We start from the raw sequence: 21,089 nt of genomic DNA, 5'->3' as shown, positions 1-21,089 counted from the left end.
AAATAAGCACAGGGTCCCTGGCTCACAGGAGATGGGCAGTTAGGAGTCAGTTTATGCAACTTGACTCTTTAAAAGAGTTTCCAGTCTGGAACAAGGCTACCCATTGTTTGGGAGTCAGCTCAAATGTCTCTTTTAGAAAACCCTTCTGAGTCCCCAGGGGGAGGGGGGGACTGTAACCCAAGTGTCATGCATATGCCTTGATGCAGTCACTACCCAACACAGGGCAGACTGAGAATTAATATGTCTCACACTGCGGTAGGTGGTGATGCCCCAGACATCAGAATAGTGACCAAAGCACCTCAGAATCCCCAGGGCCTGGAGCAGACTGGGTGCCAGGAAACACAGGTTTCCTGAAGGAAGACAGTTTCTCTGTTTAAAAGGAGTCAAATAAAATCCTGCAGATACATACACTTGCTTAGAAAAATGAAGCGGTAAGACGGAGATTAGTTCCCAGCTGGGAGATGCTGGAGAGAACTCTCTGGGCTGGTGAGATGGCTCCAGTGAGTGTCACACAAACCTGGTGACCTGAGTGTGAGCCCCAGGACCCACATCAATGTGGAAGGAAAGAACTGACTCCACAGAGTTGTCCTCTGACCCTCCACCGTGTGCTGTGCCACACACAGGTGTTTGAGCGCACACACGAACATACGCCGTACACACCTGGAGCTGTTCCTTCCCTCCTGGGTTATGTGCCCTGGTTGCACTTGACAAGATAAACCGGTCTCCTTACGTTAGTTTTGCCAGGTATTTCACCATAACAAAGAGACAAGTAATATACCAGGTTTTAGCCAACTAATCCCTAAATAGACACGATCACCCCCACACGCAACTATTTCAGACCCATCCACCCAACTCACAGCTGTCCACAATTCAAACAGGGAGTTCAGCTGGTGTCTTCAACACCCCACCGTAGCAATGGAGGACTCCTTTTAGGCAGTACAAAGAACCCCAAACTAGACTGAGGAGGCCAGTCAGAAATATGCAATGATTTTGAGCAAAACACATCTTCCACAGGCACAGCTTCCTACTCTGCAAGAGCAAGAGGTAGCCGTCGATGGCTTGATAGGTCCTATTATTTTCCATGTAGAAAGTTCTAGATGATGGCGATGTAGTGTACCCAAAGAACTCAGAACCGAAAAAAAAAATGGAGTGGAGAATCTGGTAAAGTACTTAATTTCCTTCTCCTTCAGCTTGATCCAGCATCTAAGGTCTGGATTTTTGAATTCTACATCAGAGGCCAGGACTAATCTGTCCTTCTAGACTCTGTGGTTTTGCCAACAAGGTGGTCCCACTCCCAGGATCCTTTTCAGCAGGTCCTGAGAGAGGCATTCATAGACTGACAAAGTCCCAGGCACAGTCTGGCATGGAGCAGAAAAATTGTTTGAGTCTACGGAAGGTGGCTTCGTGTGCCCACACATTAATTTAATTTATTCTCCGAGCCTTTACTTAAAGGCCTGTTACATTTGCCACTTAGAATGGATAAGATGTAGTCCTGCCTTAGACCTCTCCACGTGTCTCTCAAAGACCATCCACTCTGGGCGGTGGTGGTGCATACCTTTAATCAAAGCACTCCAGAGGCAGAGGCAGGCAGATCTCTCTGTGAGTTCGAGGCCAGCCTTATCTACAAAGAGAGTTCCAGGACAGCCAGGGCTGTTACACAGAGAAACCCTGTCTTGAAAACCAAAAACAAAGGCCATTCACGCCTCATTCTAGTGATAGATGCCTGACCCAAATTAAGCCAACCAGATTCTAGAAATTTGTAAAGCTATATAAAACTTCAAGGTGGCTGGAGTTGAATCACAGGGGTGGGGGTGGGGCCCAAAGCCTAGAGGGATGGCCCAAGAGGATCTGCTTCTGAGGTCTCTGGAGAGATCCTCTATAACATGGCCCTGGTTCCCAGCACTTTCTCTGATAGAGGATGCTACTCAGTGTTCCTGCAGTGAACTCTTATCCCTGCTGGTCTATGTTTCCTCTGGTTTTACCCAGAGCACACTACCCAGAGTGTTCTAGAGAAAGTGACAGGAAGTTGCCACTCTCAGGCAGACAGTCTTGTTCACCTGAGGTGATGTGGATGTGCCCAGAGCCTCCGAGGACAGTAACTCTCCAGCAGTGCTGTCATGGAGTCCTGCTGGCTTTCTGCTCCTAAAACTGGTGACCCCATCCATTTCCCTGTACTTTTAGCAACTGTGCATTGTTGATTGAGAGGTTTGGGAGCTCTAAAATATTTGGGAATTATTTTTTTTTTTTGTCAAGACAGACAGGGTCTCATATATCCTAGACTGATCTTTTTTTTTTAAAGATTTATTTATTAATTATGTATATAGTATTCTGTCTGCATGTCTGCTGCAGGCCAGAAGAGGGCACCAGATCTCATTACAGATGGTTGTGAGCCACCATGTGGTTACTTGTAGAAGGAGCTGCGGGCCGCTTCCCACCTCCCAGCTCCCCGCCACTGGCTAGCTTTATACCCAAAATAACGATGCACAAATTGTATTCTTTTAAACACTGCTTGGCCCATTATATCTAGCCTCTTCTTGGCTAACTCTCACATCTTGACTAACCCATATCTAATAATCTGTGTAGCACCATGAGGTGGTGGCTTACCAGGAAAATTCTAGCATATGTCCATCTTGGGCAGGAGCTTCATCGTGTCTGACCCAGAGAGGAGAGGCATCGCCTCTGCCTCACTTCCTCCCAGCATTCTGTTCTGTCTAATCCACCCACCTAAGGGCTGGCCTAGCAAATGGACCAAAGCAGTTTCTTTATTAACCAATGACCTTCCTCCATCAGTTACTGGGACTTGAACTCAGGACCTCTGGAAGAGCAGACAGTGCTCTTAACCTCTGAGCCATCTCTCCAGCTCCCTAGGCTAGTCTTGAACTCAATTTATAACCAAGGATAACCTTGAACTGATCCTCTAAGCACCACTTCCGGAGTGCTGGGATTACAGATGTGCATCACCACACCCAACTAGGAATGGAACAATGGGTTCATTCCATGCATGCCCAGCAAGCACTCTGTCGACTGAGTCACAGATCCAGGCCTTCTTACCCCCTTTTTTAATTAAAAAAAAAATTATGTATATGGTGTTTTGTCTGCATGAATGTCTGTGCACTGCTTGTATGTCTGTGCACCACATGTGTCCCTGGTACCTGTGGAGGTCAAAAGAAACTGTCAAATCCTCTAGGACTGGAGTTACAATGGGTTGTAAGCTGGTATGTGGGTGCTGGGAATCTAACCTGCATCCTGTATAAGTACACAGTGGATTTTTTATGTTGTTATTGCTTGTTTATTTTAAGACAGGGTTTCTCTGTGTATCCCTGGCTGTCCTAGAACTCATTCTGTAGACCAGGTTGACCTTGAACTCAGAGATCCCCTTGCCTCTGCCTTGGGATGCACCACCACTGCCTGTCTGCAACAAGTGTTATTTAACAGGTGAGCCATCTGCCCAGCCCCAGCCCTTTTTATTATTGTTGTTTTGAGATAGAAACAGTCTTACCATGTGGCTCAGGCTGGCTTTGAATTCCCAGTCCTCCGGCCACTGCCTCTTAAGTGATGGGATTACGGGACTGCATCATCACACTCAACCCAAAGGCTTAGGTATTTCCATTCATGGCAATTATCTGGAAGTTTGTCTTGCCCTGCCTGGCCACCATCAACCCAGATACAAGTCCCCAGGACTCAACCTCTCCTCTGGTAGTATCCGTCTAAATATCTTCAGTTTCTGAGGTCCATGGATCAACATCATTTTGAAAGCTATGATTCCTTAGATGGTAGCCAGTCAGTTAGATTCCCAGCACCCACATACCATACCCCGGGGCACTCAGCTCCCTGTCTCTGAGCTCCATCTGTAGTCATAGATGGGTGATAATATTTATTTCAGAAGGCTGTGTTAAGTGGCAGAGCATAAGAGCTTAAAGACAAAGCCTAGAGAACCATAAATTGAAATTACTATTGTCCAGAATTAAGTTTTCCTCCATGATGCCGGTTTGACAAACCAGGACCAGCAGGAGGAGGTGCTGAGAGCCCTGTTCTCCCACAGAACGGGCCATGGAGGAGCATGGCATAAGTGTGGGTGATGGCCAGCCACAAGCTCAGGTGCCTTTCCTAAATTTTATCAGTTGGCTAGATTGCTCTTCCGGTGAGCTTCGTCAGAATGAAAAAGGAAATGGGTCTAGATCCCCAGAACCCACAGTGGGAGGAGAGAACCAACCCCTGAGAGCTATACTCTAATGCTCACGTGCACACACTAATAGCAGTAATAAATAAAGTAGGATAAAGGAAATATAGACACAGATGGGGCTAAGCCAACGCTGTCCAATAGAACCTTCTGTCCTAATGTTCCGCCTCTGCACTGTTTAACGCAATTTGCCCCAGGTCACATGGGCTACTGAACCTGCGAATGTGCCTGGCAATTCTATAAAATTTTTTCAAAAAATGAGTTTTAGGGGCTGGGGACAGAGTCCTTGCATAGCCCATAGGAAGCCTGTGCTTTGTTCCCAGCACGGTGGTGCATGCCTGTCATCCCAGCACTCAGGACGTGAAAGAATCATCAGAAGTTTAAATTCACCTACACAGCAAATTGGAGGCTGGCCTGGAACATGTGAGATACTGTGTCAAAATTAAAAAAAAAAAAAAAAAAGAAGGCAGGGGAGATGACTCAGTGAGGAAGGGCGCTTGCTGTGAGATCATGAAGACATTACTTCGGATCCCCAAAGCCATGTAAAAACACCCACGTAAGCCTGGATGCAGGGGGATCACTGGGACTTGCTGGCTACCAGCCTAGCCCCAAAGCAGGCTCCAGATTCAGTGAGAGACTTTGTCTCAAGGAGATAAACTGGAGACTGGGGAGCAGGATACCCAATGTCTTCCTCTGGCCTCGGTTTATACACCCGCACACTCTCACACACACCTTAAAATTTAATGCAATTTTCTTTAAGGAGCTGTGTGGCTAGTGGCTACAACACTGGACAGCCAAGGATGCTGAGCACCTGCCTCTTAAGGAGGGGACCAGAGAGGCTGCTGTGCATCATGATGTACCCAATGTCACAAAGCCGCTGAAAGATCCTGGAGGGAGCCACAGTGAATGCTAGCTCAGGAAAGGACAGCTTCTGCCCCAGATAGACAGAAACAAAAAGCAAGCAGAAGCACGCAAGTGTTCCAGAAGTCCCACAGGGCTTGGCAGCCAGTTTAGGATATACGGCTGTCTTCAACCAGCCCGAAATGCCCTTCACAGTGTCCTGGCACTTCCAGGGCATACAGGCAAGAGCCAGGCAAGGACAAAGGGACAACACTTGGGGCAGCTGCAACCTCGGGAACCTTCTTTCTGATCAACACACTTGCTCCATTCCCCATTAGCCCACCTTCAGTGGCGGTCAAGACCATCTCAGCAGCTCAACACAGTTTCCACCTGCGCATTCCCTCAACCTGCCTACGCGTAGACACCCAGGTGGAGGATCAAATTAATCCAGCTCTGTATCCGGAGGCTGGCACTCATATCTCCATGCACCAGTGAGGGTGGGCAGGTCTATGGGCAAGGCTGAGTGACATCCAAGCCCTCGGGAGCAGAGGTGGGTGGGAGGGAGTCCTGGCACCTCTTTCAAACCATCTGTTCCCAACCAAACCATGTGAGCACACCGCAGTGTTCCAGGTACGCCGAGACCAGGCAGCACTAGTGTCCAGCCACATTCTTTTCCCCTGATTCCTACCCCTTCCTGCTCTCTTCTTTTTTTCCCTTCTCTTTTGTTCAACTAAGTTTTTAATCACGGTATAATACCACAGAAAAAAGCGTGAATCATAAACATAGGGAATTTTCCTAGTCACCTCAGCTAGGTAACTGACCTGAAGATCAGAAAATGGAACACAGGGCTGGAAAGAGGGCTCAGCAGTAAAGCACTTGTCCTTCCAGAGAATCTAGGCTTCCAACACCCACATAGTGGCTCACAATCATCTGATGCTCTCTTCTGATCTCCCTGGGCACTAGGCACACATGTGGTACACATACATACACACAGCAAAACACTCATACGCATAAATAAAAACTAAAAGAAATAGGGCACACTGTGCTTGAGAATTCCCCTTCATCATGACCAAAAGCAGCTTGGGGAAGAGGGGAGAAAAGGTTTGCTTCAACTTCTGTTCCATGACACAGTCCATCATCCAAGGAAGTAAGAACAGAAGCAGAAGCAATGGAAGGATGCTGTTTATTGGACTGCTCTCCATGGCTTGCTCAGCCTGCTTTCTTATGCCATCCAGGACCACTCGCTCAGGATTAGCACCACCCACAATGACCTAGGCTTTTTTTTTTTTGTAGCATTCTATTATATTGAAGAAGCCAATTTTCTATAAACCTATCCCTAGTTTTAAATTTATTTCCAAATTATCATTATTATTTTAATTTTATCTATTTATCTATCTACCTATTTTTTTATGTGTATGGGTGTTTGTCTGCATGTATGTCTGTGCACCACATATAGGCAGTGCCCTGAAAGACCAGAATAGGCTGTTAGATCCCCAGAGTTGTAGCTGGTTATAAGCTGCCATCTGGGTGCTGAGAATCAGACCTGGGTTCTATAGAAAAGCAAGCAGCCAGTGCTCTTAATCACTGAGTCCTCTCTCCAGCCCCAAAATTGTTATTTTTTATTTTTTTAATAATTTATTTTTAGAGCTAGTGACCTGGGCTGGAGCAGACCTGAGACAAAAAAAGGATATTGCATGTTAGTCACAGGAAAAATCCATCAAGAGAAAATCTCAATACTGAACATTTATGCCCCAAACACAAGGGCACCCTAATATGTAAAAGAAATATTTCTAAAGCTTAAATCATACATTAAACCTCACACACTAATAGTAGAAAACTTCAACACTCCACTCTCACCACTGGACAGGTCAATCAGACAAAAAGTTAACAGAGAAATAAGAGAACTAATAGATGTTATGACTCAAATGGACTTAACAGATATCTATAGAATATTCCATCCAAACAGAAAAGAATATACCTTCTTCTCAGCACCTCATAGAACCATTTCAAAATTTGACCACATACTAGGTAACTAAACAAACCTCAACAGATACAAAAAATTGGAATAATCCCATGTATTTTATCAGATTACCATGGCTTAAAACTAGAATTCATCAACAATAATAATTCCAGAAAGCCCACAAACACATGGAAATTAAACAATGCTCACCTGGATCATCAATGGGTCAAGGAAGAAATAAAGGGAGAAATTAAAGACTTCCTAAAATTCAATGAAAATGATCACACAACATACCCAAATTTATGGGATACAGTGAAAGCAGTGTTAAGAGAAAAGTTCATAGCACTAAATGCCTACATAAATAAGCTGGAAAAATCCCACACTAGTGAATTAACAGAACATTTGAAAACTTTAGAACAAAAAGAAGCAAACTCGCCCAAGAGAATTAGAGGGCAGGAAATAATCAAATTGAGAGCTGAAATCAACGAAATAGAAACAAAGAAAACAATACAAAGAATCAATGAGACAAAGAGTTGGTTCTTCTAGAAAATCAACAAAATACACAAACCTTTATCCAAACTAACCAAAAGGCAGAGAGAGAATATCCAAATTAACAAAATCAGAAATGAAAAGGGGGACATAGCAACAGACAGGGAGGAAATACAGAGAATTATCAGGTCATATTTCGAAAACCTGTACTCCACATAATTGGAAAACTTAAAGAAAATGGACAACTTTATGGATAAATATCACTTACCAAAATTAAATCAAGACCAGATAAGCAAATTAAACAGACCTATACCTGATGAAGAAATAGAAACAGTCATCAAAAGTCTCACAACAAAAAGAAAGCACAGGACCAGATGGTTACACCTCAGAATTCTACAGGATTTTCAAAGAAGAACTAATAGCAATACTTCCCAAATTGTTCCACACAATAGAAACAGAAGCAACATTGCCAAACTCTTTTTATGAGACAATTACCCTGATACTCAAACCACATAAAGACATTACTAAGAAAGAGAATTACAGACCAATCTCACTCATGAACATTGATGTTAAAATACTGGCAAATCGAATCCAAGAAGACATCAGAACCATCATCCACCATGATCAAGTCGGCTTCATAATCAACATAAACCACCATATAAACAAACTGAAAAATAAAAACAACACGATCATCTCATTAGATGTTGAAAAAGCTTTCGACAAAATACAACATCCCTTCATGATAAAGGTCTTGGAGAGAGCAGGGATACAAGAAACATACCTAAACATAATAAAGGCAATATACAGCAGGCCAACAGCCAACATCAAACTAAATGAAGAGAAACTCACAGCGATCCCATTGAAATCAGGAACAAGACAAAGTTGCCTACTCTCTCCATATCTATCCAATATAGTTCTTGAGGTTCTAGCTAGAGCAATAAGACAACAAAAAGAGATCAAGGGGATACACACTGAAAAAGAAGTCAAAATCTAATTATTTGCTGATGATATGATAGTTTACATAAATGACCCCAAAAATTCTACCAAGGAACTCATAAACACTTTCAGCAATGTAACAGAATACAAGATTAACTAAAAAAAAAAAATCAGTAGCCCTCCTGTACACAGATTATAAATGGGCTGAGAAAGAGATCAGAAAAATATCACCCTTCATAATAGTCACAAATAGCATAAAATATCTCGGAGTAACTGAAACCAAACAAGAGGAAGACTTGCATGACAAGAACTTTAAATCTTTAAAGAAAGAAATTGAAGAAGACACCAGAAAGTGGAAAGATCTCCTATGCTATTGGGTAGGTAGAATTAACATAGTAAAAATGGCAATTTTACCAAAAGCAATCTACAGTTTCAAAGCAATGCCTATCAAAATCCCAACAAAATTATTCACAGACCTTGAAAGAATGGTACTCAACTTCATATGGAAAAGAAAAAACCCAAGATAGCCCAAACGATTCCACACAATAAAAGAATTTCTGGAGGCATCACAATACCTGACTTCAAACTCTACTACAGGGCTACAGTACTGAAAACAGTTTGGTATTGCATAAAAATAGACTGGAGGACAAATGGAATCGAAAACCTGGATATTAATCCACACACTTTCAAACACCTGATTTTTGACAAAGAAGCAAAAATATCAAAAAAGAAATTAATAAATGGTGCTGGCATAACTGGATATCAACATGTAGAATGAAAATAGATCCATATCTATCTATCACCATGCACAAAACTCAAAATGGATCAAAGACCTTAACATAAAGCCAGCCACACTGAACCTCATAGAAGAGAAAGTGGAAAGTACTCTTGAACACATTGGTACAGGAGACCACTTCCTAAATATAATCCCAGCACTACAGATACTGAGAGAAACAATTAATAAATGGGACTTCCTAAAACTGAGGTTCTGTAAAGTAAAGGACATGGTCAACATGACAAAATGACAGCCTACAGAATGGGAAAAGATCTTCACCAACCCTACATCAGACAGAGGATTGATCTCCAAAATACACAAAGAACTCAAGAAATTGGTCATCAAAAGAACAATAAAAAAAAATGGAGTATGGACCTGAAAAGAGAAATCTAAAATGGCTGAAAGACACTTAAGGAACATCCTTAGTCATCAGAGAAATACAAATCAAAACAACTCTGAAATTCCATCTTACACCTGTAAGAATGGCCAAGATCAAAAACACTGATGACAACTTATGTTGGAAAGGATGTGGGGTAAAGGGAACACTTCTGCATTGCTAGTGGGAGTACAAGCTGGTACAGCCCCTTTGGATGTCAGTGTAGTGATTTCTCAGAAAATTAGAAAGCAACCTTCCTCAAGACACAGTAATACCACTTTTGGGTATATATCCAAAGGATGCTCAATCATGCCACAAGGACATGTGCTCAACTATGTTCATAGCAGCATTGTTTGTCATAGCCAGAACCTGGAAACAGCCTAAATGCCCCTCCAGGGAAGAATGGATAAGGAAAATGTGGTACATTTACACAATGGAGTACTACACAGCAGAAAAAAATAACGATGTCCTGAAATTTGCAGACAAATGGATGGAGCTAGAAAATATCATTTTGAGTGAAGTTATCCAGATCCAGAAAGACAATTATCATATGTACTCACTCATAAGTGGTTTTTAAACATAAACAAAGAAAACCAGCCTACAAATCACAATCCCAGAGAACCTAGATAACAATGAGGACTCTAAGAGAGACATACATAGATCTAATCTAATGGGGAAGTAGTAAAAGTCAAGATCTCCTGAGTAAACTGGGAGCATGGGGACCTTGGGAGAGGATTGAAGGGGAGGGGAGAAGCAGGGAGGAGAGCAGAGAAAAATGTAGAACTCAATAAAAATCAATAAAAATAATTGTTTTCCATGCATGTATGCCTGTGTGAGGGTGTCGGGTCCCCTGAAAGTGGAGTTCTAGACAGTTAGGAGCTGCGATGTGGGTGCTGGGAATTGAACTAGGTCCTTTGATAGAGAAGCCAATGCTCTTAACTATGGAGCCATTGTTCCAGTCCCAGTTATCATCATCATCATCATCATTATTGTTATTAAATTTTATTTGTATGAATGTTCACCATGTGCATGCATGGTGTCCTCAAAAGTCTTTAGAGGGCGTCAGATTCCCTGGAACTTCCATATGGGTGCTCAGACTTGAACCTGGGTCCTCTGGAAAAGCAGCTAGGGATCCTAACTGCTGAGTCATCTGTGGTGGCTTGAATGGCCCCCATAGACTCATACATTTGAATGCTTAGTCACCAGGGAGCAGCACTATTTGAAAGGATTAGACGACTAGGAGGTGTGGCCCTGTTGGAGGAACTATGTCCCATTTTTTTGAGGTTTCAAAAGCCCATTCCAGGCCCAGTCTCCCCCTCAGCTACTTCTCCAGCACCATGTCTTCCTCCATGCTCCCCACCATGATGATAACAGACTAACCTCTGAAACTATAGGAAAACCCACAATTAAATGCTTTCTCTCGTAAGAGTTTCCTTAGCCATTCTGTCTCTTCACAGCAACCAATGACTAAGACCCCATTTCTCTAGCCCCTCTCACACATCTTTCTGTGTACATTCCACTAGTGTGCAGGGTCCCATGGAGGCCAGGAAGGACTTCAGATGCTTTGGAACTAGAGTTATAGGGGGTCGTAAGCTTCCCCTTCATGGGTGCTGGAGCCCAAACTCAGGACCACTGCCAGAGCAGATGTGCTCCTAACCATTGAGCCATCTGTCCAGCTCTCAGATTTTTTTTTCTTAAATTGAAAGATTTCTTTTGTGCTGTACTTGGGGTGGGGCAGAGAGAATATTCTTGTAACTGTCATGAGTGAGTGCTTTGGTTCGTTAGCTTTGTTTTCTGCCTTGTTGAGATAAGGTCTCATGAATCCTGGCCTGGAGCTTTAAAGACGGTTTATGGTGTAAGAAAGCTTGCCAAGCAAGCCTGGTGACTTGAGGCTGATACCAGCCCAGCAATGGAGTATGTTCAGGAGTTCCTCGCCCAGGCCATCCTTCCTAGTCCGCTATGGAGTTTTAGCCAATACCTCCATCAAAGTCCCCCCCACCCCCACCCCAGAAAGCCTGATCAGATTGGTCTAGGCAAGCTGGGCCCCTCCTATTGTTTCAATGTTCACTAGGGAATCTTGGTGAGCAGGCAAGGTTCAGATGGCCAATCTGTCTTCATAGTGATTTAAAGGCATGGTGAGGTGAGAGGGCTCGTGGCCTCTCAGTATTCCCATGTTGCCTCTGTTTTACCTGACCAAGGGTGGAGGAGGGATGGGGCGGGGATGTGGGTGGATGTGCATGGGAGGCTGAGACCTGAGAGAGCCTTCGGGCTGGTTATAAAGGCTCTTCCTTCAGCTGTTCTTAAGACTTGACAGCCATTCTCTTAGAGAGCACAGCCTGGCAGAGAGCCAGCATCTCAGACCTCAAAACAGGTCAGGCTAGTGAAAGAATCTAGGCCTGGGTGACCATAGGCCCTGTCACACTGGACACGCCCAGTGTCTACCAGACTCTATGTGGACATTTTCCTTCGCCCACAGATGTATTATGTGTACTGCATGGTGATGGTAGTGGAGTCCACTTGGTTCAAGCTGCATAGGATGCAGTGAATCAGGCTGAAAGCGTGCAAAGCTGCCTGCCCATGAGATCTGTGGTCACCTCGTTAGTCATTTCTGCTCCCTCTGTCTCTGGGGAGAAGGCCACGTACACCCAGCCAGCTAGCCAGCTTACAGGGGCCCTTCCATGGGGCCCCTTCCATAGTCCTCTAGACTCAGTATCTTTGGAAACCCAAATGCCATCTGGTACTTGGTACAGAAGATATTTCTCTAAGGAATCCTACCCATCATGGCCCAGCTTCTGCAGCTTCACCTCCAGACACTTGCATATTCATCGGCAAATGTCCGCCATGAGAAGAATGTTGTCCTTTGACTCCTGTGTGTTCCCTTTCTCAAGGACAGATGGATGCTTGTTCTGCTCCTGAAAAGCATAAGCTTCATACACACCTTCTTGACTTGCAGGGATATAAGTTGTTCTGAAAGGTCCCAGTCTTGGCTCCCGCTAGCAGGCTCTTTGTCCAGGCTCCAGCACCATGAAGTTTGCTTTTTTTCAAAGAGAACGTTTAATATGCCAGAAGGAAGGATATCTATCTCTTTTATTCCTTCCCACCTCTCCACCCTGGACCCCTGCGAGACTCCTGGAGAGATTCAACTCGGGTCCTTAACACTTGCTAAACAAAATTCCCAGTCCTGGAAAATTCACACTTCTACCTTTGGAGTTTAAAGAATAAAAATCACTTGGAGCTAGGGGATGCTCACTCAGGCAAATCCTTGCCATGAGAATATGAGGACTTGAGTTAGAATCAATCAAATCTACATGGGAAAGCCAGGCATGCGAAAATGCACATGTAACCTCCATGCTGGAGAGACGGAAATAGGAAATGCGCTTCCCTAAAGCAATCATGTATCCCCTGGCATGCACATTTTCTTGCCTTCTAAAAGTTCTGCAGGGAAGTTGGGTGGTGGTGGCCTATACCTTCAATCCCAGCACTTAGGAGGAGAGGCAGGAGGATTTCTGTGAGTTCCAGCCCAGCCTGGTCTACAGAGTAGGTTCTAGGATAGCTAGAGCTGCACAGAGGAAACCGCCATCTTGAAAAGCAAACAAACAAAAAAAGTCGTGCAGGGGCCTGACCTGATTGGGTCTCTGACAGGAGCAGCCATCACTAGTCTCCCCCAAAGACTGACTGGGCCAGTCACCTGTGACTTCCTTCTTCCTGTCTCTCTGGAAGACCTTGTTCTGGAAAACTCCTAGTGCCTGAGCAGGGACTGTGAAGAGGTGTGGCTTACACATATCATGTGAATTGGCAGAGGCCACCTCTTGGCAGCCATTAGACCCCAACCTTGATACCTTTGGGGGAAAGGGAGGGGCAAGGCAAGGCTCCTCCACCAATGGGAACCGCACAGGTCATCTGGCAGCCAAGGTCCCTTCAGCTCTTAGGAGTTTCAGAATGTTCAAGGACTCTTTGATTTCCACAGTATGATTGATTTTCTTTTTTGGCCTTTCCAAGCTGCAATCAGTTCAGCATGGGTGTGGGAGTCCTTCCAATACCAACGTGTGTGGTGTGGATCCATGAAAGGTAGTGAAGAAATAATTAGCTAAGGAAACAGGCTTCATGTTGCTACTTCAGACTCATGGGGGGAAAACCAGCTTTACAAAATATCAGGGGAAGGACAGGCACCAAAGCTACAGAGAAACCCTGTCTTGAATAAACCAAAAAAAAACAAAAAAAATTAAAATATCAGAGAAGGCAGGGCTTGGTGGGTCATCCCTTAAATTCCAGCAGAGGCAGACAGGCACAGAGGCAAAGGCAGAGGCAGAGGCAGAGGCAGGTAGATCTCTGTGAGTTTGAGACCAGCCTGGTCTATATAGAGATTTCTAGGACAGCCAGAACTACACAATGAGACTTCATTAAAAAAATAATAATAATAACAGCTTTGTATATGGCAGTGGCGCTTTGGAACAAAGAGAATTAACACTCTAAAAAATGTTCATTACTAATACTTTCACACATTTTTAGGGACACTCAGTCCCGTCTGAACTTTTTTTTCTTCATGTAATTTGTCATGAATTGGCCAAATGCCAGTGTGCGTGGGGACCCTTCTGCAAGGGCTATCGCTCCCTAGAAGTATGGTAAAAGACATGTCAAGACATTCAGTTGCAGGGCTATTTCCAAGGTCACTTTTTCTTTGCTGTGGGTTTTGCAGGATATTAAGAAAGGATGAACGCAAGAAAACAAGCAAGAAAGAAAGAAATCAAATGGCTGACAGGATGGCCTGACAATCAACAGCACTTACTGGTCTTCTAAAAAACCCACGCCAATTCCCAGCACCCACATTAGGTGGCTCAGAAGGTAACTCTAGTTCCTCAGGATCTGGTGCCCTCTTCTGGAACCATGAACACTAGCACAATACATTAATTAAAAACAAAATAGGAATATATACACATATGGAACCTTTCTTTTCTTGCCAACCTAGTTTTGTGAGTGCTTCATTGCGGAGCATGTCTCAGCTCCTGGGAATGATCATAATGGACTCCATGTGGCGAGGGGGATAAGATAGAGGAGGAAGGCTCAGCTGTCGACAGGTGTTGAGAGAGCGGCATGGCTGCGTCCCCGGCACCCGGCTGCCCGCATGGCTTATGCCCCAAAATAATTACATGGAAACTGTATTCTTTTAAACACTGCCTGGCCCATTAGTTCCAGCCTCTTATGGGCTAGCTCTTACATATTTATCTAACCCATTTCTAATAATCTGTGTAGCCCACTAGGTGGCTTACCAGGGGAGACCTTAACCTGTGTCTGTCTGGAGTGGGAGAATCATGGCGACTCACTGACTCAGCTTTCTTTCTCCCAGCATTCTGTTCTGTTTACTCCACCCACCTAAGGGTTGGCCTATCAAATGGGTCTAGGCAGTTTCTTTATTAATTAACCAATGAAAGCAACAGATTAGAAAGAAATCACTCCCACATCAGACAGCACTTTCTGAGGATCAGGGTTCGATTCCCAGAATCCACTTGGCAGTTTATAGCTGTCTATAAATTCAGTTTTAGGGGCTAAGACACCATTTCTGGCATCCCAAGGTGCTGCACACATGTGATGAACATACAAGCAAGCAAAACACATATTTATAAAATAAACTAAACAGATTTCTTTTTTAAGTTTTTTGAGACAGGGTTTCTCTGTAGTTTTGGAGCCTGTCCTGGAACTAGCTCTCATAGACCAGACTGGTCTCAAACTCACAGAGATCCACCTGCCTCTCCCTTCCGAGTGCTGGGATTAAAGGCGTGCGCCACCACCGCCTGGTTTAAGTAAACAAATCTTAAGGAGGCGGAAGAGATCCTCATTTAGATTGGCCACCTGTACGTGATGTGTGCCCCCATCACATAAACTCATTTTATCTGTGCGTGATGACACACACTTGTAATCCCAAAAATTGAGGCAGGAGGACTGTGTGTTCAAGTCCAGCCTGTGTTACATAACAAGATCGTGTTTTAAAAACACAAACAAGGGCTGGAGAATAGCTCAGCAGTGAAGGTAGTATAGTGAGTGCTTTTAAAGAAGACAAGAGTTACATCAGGTGGCACACCCATTTCCTGAACCGCCAAATCCAGGGGATGTAATACCCTCTTCTGGCCACTGGGGACACTGCACACACTCACACAAATCTATGTTTAGATCCACACAGGTACGATTTTTTTTTTTTTCGAGACAGGGTTTCTCTGTGGCTTTGGAGTCTGTCCTGGAACTAGCTCTGTAGACCAGGCTGGTCTCGAACTCACAGAGATCCGCCTGCCTCTGCCTCCCGAGTGCTGGGATTAAAGGCGTGCGCCACCATCGCCTGGCACAGGTACGATTTTTAAAAAGTAAATTAGCTGGGTGTGGTGATGCAGGCCTTTAGTCCCAGCACTTGGGGGCAGAGGCAGGCAGATCTTTGTGACATTGAGGTCAGTCTCATCTGCATAATGAGTTCAAGGTCAACCAGGGCTACATAGTGAGACCCTATCTCAAAAACAAAACAAAACCCTAAAATTAATTTAAAAAAAACACAAAGCAAGCAAGCAAACCTACATAAGAAAACATCTCTCAGGCAGAATGTAGTAAATGAATTGTGATGCCTTCATCCTAGGACTATGATCTCGACTCCAACAAGTGATACCTATCTAATAATTATACACATAATGATAAGTAGAAAGATATGGCATCAAGTGAGAAAGAACATGGTACAGAAGATGTGTTTAGTGTGTTTTAGTTTATGTAGAGAAAGCAAGCATGCTGGAACATGCATATATTTCCACACATACACATGAAGGCATTGCCAGGATTCCCTACTCCTGTGAGTTTGAGTTAGATGCGCCAGTATTCTGGGAAGCCTCTTCCATTACTTTTTATTGTCCACTTGACTGGATTTGGAATCGCCTAGGAGACACACCTCTGGTTGTATCTTGGAGGTGATTTCCAGTGAGCTACCACCGTAAAGGAAAGAACCACCCTGAATGTCGATAGCACTACCCAACAGGCTGGGGTTCCAGGCTGGATGAAAAGGGCAAAGGGAAAGTAAATGGAACATTAGTGTTCCCTTCTCTGCTTCCTGGCCAGTCCGATGGATTGCTATATTCCTGCTGCCACACCTCCCACCATGGTGACTGTCTTCCTTTGAATTGTAAGCCGGAATAGACACTTCTCCCCTCAAGACGCTTCTGATCCTATATTTGGTGACAGTAACAAGAAAATGAATACACTTCCTGTAATGGTTTATATTGATCTGTGATGGCTTATATTGATCTCTGCGATGGTTTATATTGATTGTGATGGTTTATATTGATCTCTACGGTAGTTTATATCGATCTCTGTGATGGTTTATATTGATCTGTGATGGCTTATATTGATCTCTGCGATGGTTTATATTGATTGTGATGGTTTATATTGATCTCTACGGTAGTTTATATCGATCTCTGTGATGGTTTATATTGATCTGTGATGGCTTATATTGATCTCTGCGATGGTTTATATTGATTGTGATGGTTTATATTGATCTCTACGGTAGTTTATATCGATCTCTGTGATGGTTTATATTGATCTGTGATGGCTTATATTGATCTCTGCGATGGTTTACATTGATCTCTGTGATGGTTTATATCAATCTCTGTGATGGTTTATATTGATCTCTGTGATAGTTTATATCGATCTCTGTGATGGTTTATATTGATCTGTGACTGTTTATATTGATTGCCGCTTGACAGAATCTCGAATCACACAGGAGACAAGCCTCTGGGATACCTATGAGGGGTTGTTGGTTGGGTTAATTGAGGTTGGAAAGAAGACCCACCTTTACTGTGGGTCCATGGGAAAAAGGAAAAAACAAGCGCAGCACCAGCACTCGTGGCTCCCATTTTCCTGACTGTGGCTTCTGTGGGTGTAATGTAACCAGCTACCCCAGGTTCCTGCCACCGTGAATTCCTCCTTATGATGGTTGTCACCTCAAATCAAAAGCCAAAATAAACCTTTTCTTCCTTAAGCTGCTTCTAGACAGGTAGCAGGTCACGAAAACAACTCATACATTCCTCCTGACACTGGGGATTGACCTCGGAGAGAACAAGTTTGAGAACAGAAACTCTACAGCCTCTCCATGTTTCACCCAGTGAACCAAAGTTGCCTGACACCATAGGCTGTGTATTCAGGGACGAGACTCTGTGACAAGGGCTGGGACTTCCAGAGTGTCCTGCTATGGCAGATAATGGCAATTGGCAGGGGGAGAGGATCCTTTTCAGTCACACGCCCTTAACTGGGGGCTGTGGCATCTCCTAGTCCCTCTTCTTTTTTCCCCATTCCTCATCGTTCTCTCTTCCTTTTCTTCACTTGGACTATAGAGAGCCTGTTTTTAAATAATAATAATAATAAAAAGCTGGGCAGTGGTGGTGCATGCCTTTAATGCCAGCACTCAGGAGGTAGAGGCAGGTAGATCTCTGTGAGTTTGAGGCCAGCCTGGTCTACAAGAACTAGTTCCAGGATAGGCTCCAAAGCTATAGAGAACCCTTGTCTCAAAAAAACCAAAAAATAAAAAAAATTAAAAATTAAAAAAATAAATAATAAAAAGGCAGAGGGATGAAATAAAATATACTGTTTCTTCTATTGGTACATGGTAAATCTAATTCAATTTTATAATTTAAAGAGATATTACCTGCTGTGGTGGGGCAGGCCTATAATTCTAGAACTTAAGGGGTGGAGGCAGAGGAGAACCAGAGAGTTGAGGGTGGAATTAATGTTCGGTGTTATAAATCTAGTCAAAAGCTTATGCCTTGAGAAGTACTAGGTCCTAGGGAGGAACCTACTACTGTTGCTTTGCTAAATAGGCATGTTGTTACAATGTCTTTTTGTTTTGTTTGTGCTGTTTTGTTTTTGAGACAGGGTTTCACTCCGCAGCCCCAGCTGTCCTGTAACTCATCATGTAGACCACTCTGGTCTCCAATTTAGAGCTCCGTCTGCCTCTGCCCCCCCGAGTGCTGGGATTAAAGCACCACAACAATCCAGTCTTTAAAGCTATCTCTGTTCACACCCCTAGATTAGCAAGGCACTCAGCCTTGGTCATAGACGCTTTCGCAGCAGGCGAGGTTAGTGCAGAGATTTGTCATTGGTCACAGTGCTGAGAACAAGTGCCTGTTGACTGCTGAGTCTTAAACAAGACATGACATCGATGTCATCTCTCCAGGACTCAGGGAGCCTCTGAAGAGAGGAGAGAAAGGATAGAAGAGTTGGGGGGTGGTGTGGGGAGAGGTCTTGGGGAAATGCCCTTCTGAGGGTGACATGGCTGGTGCCTCCATGAGCTCACAGCAGCTATGGTTACCTGCATAATAACATCGTGCGGGTCCATGAATGTTCCATCAGAGGTGGGGTGGAGTCCGCCCTTCTGAGGAGCTAGAGATAGTTAATAACGGCTCCTGGGGAGGAGTCATAGTCCTCAGTGGCGTGGTCACTGCTAAGTCGTCCTTGCTCAAGTAAATAACCTCACACCTATGCTCATGTAAGCAGCCCTAAAAGACAGGCAAGATATAGTGAGACCCGATCTCAAAAACAAACAAGCTCCCCCCAAACCCAAAATTCATCTTAGAAGAATTTTCTATGAAAAGAGCCTTATTTCATCTGCAAAGTAGCAATGTAGTTTTTCTTCTCTGGGCTGGGGAGATGGCTCAGTGTTGTCTTCACAGAGAACCTGAGTTAGGATTCCAGAACTCACATTTGAGGTTCCCAGAGGTCTGTAACTCGAGTTCCAGAGGCTCTGACACCTTCCTCTGGCTTCTGTGAGCTCCTGTGCACACACAGTGAGCACACATACATCCAGATACACATACATACACATAAAATACAATGAATAAATGAAACTGTGCACACAGAGTGAGAATACATACATTCAGGTACACACATATACACATAAAAGAAAAATGAGTACATACACATAAAAGAAAATGGATACATTTTTGGGGTGGAGTTGAGACAGAGTGGCATGCACTACCACACCCAGCAAATAAACCTTTTTAAAATGTCTTCTCTGAGCTGGGTGGTAGTGGTGCACGACTTTAATCGCAGCACTTGGGAGGCAGAGGCAGGTGGATCTCTGTGAGTTCCAGGCCAGCCTGGTCTACAGAGCTAGTTCCAGGACAGCCAGAGCTGTTACACACTGTTACACACTGAAACCCTGTCTCAAAAAAGGTCTCTTTTTTGTATATATATACGATACAGGGTCTGCTATGAAGATTGATTGAGCTTACCTGAAACTTGTGCTGATTCTCCCGTCTGTAGACCAGCCCTGCCCTTCCACAGGTACTCCTTGAAGGCCCTGCCTCTTTGATTTTTGGCCAAAAGGCTCTTGGTTATCACCAGCCAGCTCTCACAGACCAGCTGTACCTGTGGGACAGGTCTCTTGTTCAATCCTGCCTACCTGGCTTCTTACGCATCCTTAATGCTCAAAACAGCATTTGGGGCTGGTGACCATGGAGTCGGTTGGCCCTCTAGTTGCTTTCCTGTGTTCAGCTGCTATGAGGTCATGGGTGTAACCTTCTGAAGATAGTGTTCCCCGAGACCTCTTCCCACCCTCCAGCTCTTACAACCTTTCTGCCCTCCCTGCAGAGGCTCCCTGAGTCCAGGAGAGGTGACATACGTGTCATGTCTTGTTTAGGACTGAGCATTCAACAGGTTCTTGATCTCAGTGCAATGACCAATGATGAATCTCTGCATTAAGGGGACAACAAAGCCAAGTCCCTTTCGGTCACAGGTCCTGTCACATGATCCTGAGCAAGTGGGTCAAGCAGTCTTGTTTTATGTAACTTCTGTCTCTGAAGAGAGACAGGTGACTCTTGTCTCCCTTACCAGACAAAGGAATGGGACAGTCACATCAACAGTGGCTGAGTAAAACAAACTGGTTGTTCAGGCTGCCTCACTACCCACCCCTGCCACAAGCGAGAATGGGCAGGGAAGGACTGTGGACTGGGAGGCCTGGTGCCATGGTGCCTCTTTCCTCCCTGAGCTGCCTACAACCCTAGGCAGAGGGGAGACTGGTAGCCCATCCTCATGCTGGCCTGAAGAGTTCCCCAACAGAGCCACTGCTGATGAACTCGGGAAAGCTCTGAGGTAAGTCAGAGTCAGCTGGATGCCATTCCTGGAGGAGTGACACAGGAGCTGGAGGTACTAGGTGAGGCCAGCCTTAAGTGATTCACCTCCATCGGGGCCTGTGTGATGTCAGAAGTGAGCTTTGGAGGGGTGCCTGGGTCCTTACCCTTTATCCTAGCTTCAGTGTTTACCGAGGGAGACAGCCGTTACAAACCTGCTGTCCCAGGAGGGCAGTAACAAAGCCGTGAGTGCAGAGCTAAGTAAGAATGCACCTTTTTTTGTTGTTAGCTTGTTTTGGTTTGGGTTTTGAGATGGAGTCTTGCTACATAGGCTGGCCCAGCTCAGGACTTGAAATTCTCCTGCCTCTGCCTCTTGCTTGCTGGGACAACAGGTCAGGTTTGTGACACCATGCCTTTGCTCTTTGACTGACCCTCCTTGTTCC

Source organism: Microtus oregoni, unplaced genomic scaffold (genome assembly GCF_018167655.1).
Source record: "Microtus oregoni isolate MIOR12 unplaced genomic scaffold, Mior012 000016F_ref0000370, whole genome shotgun sequence".
NCBI classification, from domain to species: Eukaryota; Metazoa; Chordata; class Mammalia; order Rodentia; family Cricetidae; genus Microtus; species Microtus oregoni.
Note: the sequence above shows the minus strand (reverse complement) of the source record.